At 39.3% G+C, this 6000-nt stretch overlaps 1 long non-coding RNA gene across 1 annotated transcript; it reads left to right on the plus strand.

Annotated features, from left to right (window-relative positions):
* Positions 1-1456: 1456 nt before the first annotated feature.
* On the plus strand, positions 1457-5756 carry LOC129813571 (uncharacterized). The gene is made up of 3 exons (XR_008753177.1): positions 1457-1693; positions 2861-5451; positions 5567-5756. It is a non-coding gene; the product is annotated as an uncharacterized LOC129813571 (long non-coding RNA).
* The last annotated feature ends 244 nt before the right edge of the window (positions 5757-6000 follow it).

The raw sequence follows: 6000 nt of genomic DNA on the forward strand, positions 1-6000 counted from the left end.
CTCCCGCACATTGGCTAACCAGGCTATCTGCATTGTGTCCCACCACCCACCAACCCCTCTTTTACGCTACTGCTACTCTCTGTTCCTCATATATGCATAGTCACTTCAACCATATCTACATGTACATACCACCTTAATCAGCCTGACTAACCGGTGTCTGTTTGTAGCCTCGCTACTGTTTATAGCCTGTCTTTTTACTGTTGTTTTATTTCTTTACTCACCTATTGTTCACCTAATACCTTTTTTTTTTGCACTATTGGTTAGAGCCTGTAAGTAAGCATTTCACTGTAAGGTCTACTACACCTGTTGTATTCGGCGCACGTGACAAATAAACTTTGATTTGATTTTCCATTCCTTATAACTTTTATGAAAAATATATTGGCAAAGAAGTTATGGTGATTATAGAACACAGACATTCAATAAATGGGAATAAACACTCAAGTTGGATCACTTATTGCCGAGGCATTTTGCTAACTTTCTGTGCTCATTATTCAACAGGCGCACTATTTTTGTAATTTATTGTCTGTCTTTATTACCGTTTTTTTGTATTGCTTTGGTACTATTTTCACAAGTATGTGGTGAATTTTATTAGTACAAAACTACAAACTGGTAACACTTGTAACACAGCTAGTCATACATATTGTGCCTTTCATTGTGCATTCATTTTGTTTGTAGACATCTTTCACCACACAACCCTTGATCCAAAATATACGTTAACTGTGAAATATAATGAGTACATTGGTTAAATCAGAAAAACACAAAATAATGATATCGTCTCAATTTAGTTATTTTAACAACCAGGTAATCCAATAGCAAAACATTTACGATACATGTTTCAAAATTGCCCTTTGAATGTAATATGCGACAGTACATTACAGTGTTTTCACATTAGACAACACACTTACAGAACCCATTAAAATTGACTGAACATCAAATGTCTATAATTTCCATCCCATGTGTGATAAAATGTGTGATGATTGAAGACATCTTTCACAATGTAATCACAATGCGAAATCGCAGTAAATATCCTCATTGTTCATGCAGCTGGGGAAAAACTTTTGGCATGGCGAATTCAGGCCTGACATACTGTCGGTCTGGATGTAAATCATTGCATGGCTCATCTGTAGGGGATGATATGTGACAGAATTAAGCCTAGACAACTGCACCACCGTGTGGCTGTCGCCTACCATTGAACGTCTGACTGACATGACATGATACCATCGCCTTACTAACGTCTGCGTGACGCCTGCGTGTTAATGAAAGTCATAAGGTGCATAGTTTATATTTAAATGTATTAAACCATAAATGTTAGAAACGTAATGTTTTTCCTGTGCACGCCGACATGCCAAAGTAGCCACCTTAAGCTAGGGCTTGTGTATTTCCTGTTATAGCTAATGGCCTATCTATAGGTAATCTGTCTTTCCCTCAACAGCTCATGGCATGGTATGTTGTCTTATCTCGCTGTATACAGATCTAAATATTGTTAGCCAATCACAGACTGTGTTGTTACCAGTTCCCAGTAGCCTACATCAGACAACCAATAAGAGTTGGGTCTGTGGCTTTCAGTCGAATAGAGTTCATAGGCTTTCATAGGCTTTCCCAGGGGCACTCGATTTTCGAGAGTGTCTGGCCAAGATAGTTTCCTTAGAGACGATGAAAAGAATTACCAAGATGTCCTTGATCCGACTGAGGAGTAAGCAGGTTATATTTAAGTTGTGATATCACTAGGAAATATTTAGCACTCCTGTGTTGCTAAGGCAAATTTGGTTGATTTGAAAATAATAACTTTTTGTCTACAACGAGTTGTATTCTTTCGGCGTATTGTCGAAAGCACATAGGCAATATCTTTTACTATGTCGATAGTGGAGTAGACTAGTGTACAATAATAACGTAGTTGTCATGCCCTGACCATAGAGATCTTTTATTCTCTATGTTGGTTAGGTCGGGGTGTGATTTAGGGTGGGTCATCTAGGCGTTTATATGTCGATGTTGGCCTGTTATGGTTCCCAATCAGAGGCAGCTGTTTATCGTTGTCTCTGATTGGGGATCATATTTAGGCAGTCATTTCCCCTTTGTGCTTTGTGGGATCTTGTCTATGGATAGTTGCATGTCAGCACTATTATTTAGCTTCACTTATCATTTGGTATTATTATTATTATTTTTTCCGCTGTTCATTTAATAAAGGAAAATGTAGGCCTACCACGCTGCACCTTGGTCCATTCATAATGACGAGTGTGACAGTAATTTGATGTGCTAGTATTATTTTTTTCATGGATGAATGAAATTGTAAATTAAAAAATACACACATGGGGCTATAGAATATATACATATTTTACATTGTAATACACTATCCCTACATACCACTGTGTGCTGGAGCTATGGATTTATTCGAACTGAATTGAATGGGGGATGCATAACTACTTTTCACTGAAGAAGAGAACGAGGTACAACATATAATTTCGATCAAAGACCTTAAAATCATGCCTGACAAGACCAATGAAATCATAACGATATGTTAATATAGTGTGGATAACAGAGTAGCCTATTCTACAATAATGTAAGTCTATGGGCTAGTATTAAATTAAATTGTAAATGTGTATGGGTACGCTACTTCATTCAATGATTATGGTATTGTAGAAGGTAGATAGAGGAGCAGCCTATTCTACAATAATAATGTAATTGAATGTGCTATAGTATGATTTGTGTAATTGATGAATGAAATTGTAAATGGGGATGGAGAGGCTACTTCATTCAGTAAATACTAAATGTCTTGCTATCTCTGGGAGTACGTTAGTGAAGGCTTTTCAGCTGTTGAACTATGGCAAGGTTGAAACCATTTCTAAATCTATCTTTCTTTTAGTCAAGAAGTGATGAGCCAGAGCAACCAATCAGCGTCCCTGCAGCTGTTCTACCCACCACCCCCACTGCTCTCCCTCCACAAGCAACCTCATCCTCTTCTCCACAAGCAACCTCATCCTCTTCTCCACAAGCAACCTCATCCTCTTCTCCACAAGGAACCTCATCCTCTTCTCCACAAGCAACCTCATCCTCTTCTCCACAAGCAACCTCATCCTCTTCTCCACAAGCAACCTCATCCTCTTCTCCACAAGCAACCTCATCCTCTTCTCCACAAGCAACCTCATCCTCTTCTCCACAAGCAACCTCATCCTCTTCTCCACAAGCAACCTCATCCTCTTCTCCACAAGCAACCTCATCCTCTTCTCCACAAGCAACCTCATCCTCTTCTCCACAAGCAACCTCATCCTCTTCTCCACAAGCAACCTCATCCTCTTCTCCACAAGCAACCTCATCCTCTTCTCCTGTTCAACTCATTTGACACCAGACTGAAAAGGACTGTACATACATACCTCTGTGCCCATCTCATTGCAACATGATCCATCCAAGGCCAAAGATGGACGCCTAAAATGTTAGAAATGTAAACAAGATGCTACAAGAGGCTGTTTCTGTGTCCCAAATGGCAACCCCTATTACATCTTTGGGGCCCTGGTTAAACATAGTGTACTATATAGGGAACAGTGTGCAAATTGGGTTGTAGACGCTGTATCTATATCAGCGAGGGGCTGATCCTATAACCTGCATACCTATTCCTTCATCAAGCACGAACACGGCTCTGTTGTCGCCCACGCATGATACCTATGCCAAGTACAATACACTGTGTGTGTGTGTGTGTGTGTGTGTGTGTGTGTGTGTGTGTGTGTGTGTGTGTGTGTGTGTGTGTGTGTGTGTACGGAGTTCCAAGAAAAGACATAGGGAGGATGGCAAAGGAGATAGCGATGAGAGTGAGAGCATACAGTATGAAAATACAGACCCCTTGGGATCTAAAATGAATATGGGGTGCCCTCTTGTGTCTCCTTTTTGTCCATTTGAGGATACTACAGCACCCCTGGTGGAGGTTCTTGGAACACTGCTATTTAAGTCTGAACAGAGGTTGACGAAAACCTTCAAAGTTGGTGGTGCTACCAGGCAGATGTTTGAGAAAGGGGTTCCAAAAGGGTTCTTTGCCTGTCACAAAAGGACAACCCTTTTTGGTTACAGGTAGAATTCTTTTTGGTTCCATGTGGAACCCTCTGTAGAAAGAGTTCTACCTGGAACCAAAAAGGATTCTCCTATGGGGACAGTGGAATAATCCTTTTAGGTTATAGATAGCGCCTTTTTATCTGAGTGTAGGCCTATATTGCAGTGGTGGTTCCGTGGTTTTCTGTAATAAAATAAATAACAAATACTATAAATATCAGAAATACTATGAAACAGACCCACTTTTAGCACACATTTTCAAGCAGGCAAAGTAACCTTCTATGTGTGCTGAGGCATGTGTGATCCCTCAACATTGGCAAGGTTGACAAAAAAAGACATGCTCACATGCAAACAAAAGTTAACATGTCTAACTTGCACCGTTATGCAATTATTAGGAGACTAGATACAAATAGCTAATACTGGCTACCAATGTTCAAGTATGAATTTATTGAGGCAAGCAGATCAGATATGTCAAGGTGGTACCCAAGTATATGCCATGTGTATATGTGACACATACATATGTATGGTCATATTTTTGATGTTTTATTTCATTTGTTATTTTATGAACCCATTTATTGTATCATAATGGAGGTTGGCTAGGTTGCTAATGGTTTACATGTAAGAGAAGGGATTAAGATGGCGTCTGAACATTCTGTACTTTTTTCCAACAATGTTTTAGATCCAATTTGTTTTATTCTCTATGAACAAAAGCTCAGTTTACTTTATGTAATATATGTAAATATGTGATGTCAAGAGAAAATGTGTTAGTGTTAATATTTGTACGAAAATAGCGTTTAACAGTTCGCTAGCTTGATGCTAACCAAATTTAGCTTGGCTAAGCGCTTGTTAGCTCTAGGCTAGTTGGTTTCAGTCAATGTTAGCTTACATGTTAGTGGTTAATAATGTAATGGTTGTAGCATTGTTTTGCATAGGCCTCCAGTAATTTGCAGTGTTTTCGAAATTGACACTAATAGTACAGTGAGTTATATATATAATGTGAATGTGTAGATGTATGGTGACTCCGAGTTTGTATGAACGGACCAACGGGACTGCCATGTGCAAGTCCTTGATGGGTACCAGGAATGGTGGGAGGACAACCTGAAGGTAATTATATTTGCACACAACAGCAGCGTCCAGACGTCCCGAGTACTCACCCTATCGCCTGCTGTACGGACGGGATCAGCAGCTGTTTACTGAGGTAAACAATACAATTGTATATACAATTATTGCATATACTCTAGTATAAAAAATGACCTAGTGTTTGTCTATTGCTATTTTTGTTTAACGTACTTTGAGATCACTTCAATTTTGATCAAATTTCGACCTGATGTGGTGGAAGTTGTCGGACCTAATCAGAAGGCCTTCGTGGACCACCTTCAGGCATGGGCTGAGAACGATGAAGAGGTTTTTGACCAGGTAAAAAGTACTGTCCACTGTTAATTTATTTTCTGGCCTTCCTTAGTTCTATATAAAATATGTATTTTAATATAATATGAAATATAATTGCATTTATTTCTATTATCAATCAAAGTGAGACTGAACATGGACAAGGTGTACGAGAAACAGAAGGAGAGCCACCGGAGGAGAATCAAGCAGACCAAGTGCTTCGACATCCGGGCAAATGACTTCGCTTGGAAGAAGGATTAAAGGAAGGCGAGGAATCTCAGTTCCACAATAAATGTTTGTTTTGTTCAATAAAGTCCATAATTTATGTCCAAATACCTCGTTTTGTTTGCGCGTTTAGTTCACAAATCCAAATTCACGAGGCGCAGGCCAGACTAAAAGTCAAAAAATTCCATTACAGTTCGTAGAAACATGTCAAACGATGTATAGAATCAATCTTTAGGATGTTTTTAACATAAAAAATGTTTCAACCGGAGAATTTCTTTGTCTTTAGAAAGAAAAAGGAAAGCAGCTACCTCTCACAGGCGCACGACTGACTGAGCTCATGGCATTCTGCCAAAC

Source organism: Salvelinus fontinalis, chromosome 17, assembly GCF_029448725.1.
Source record: "Salvelinus fontinalis isolate EN_2023a chromosome 17, ASM2944872v1, whole genome shotgun sequence".
NCBI lineage: Eukaryota > Metazoa > Chordata > Actinopteri > Salmoniformes > Salmonidae > Salvelinus > Salvelinus fontinalis.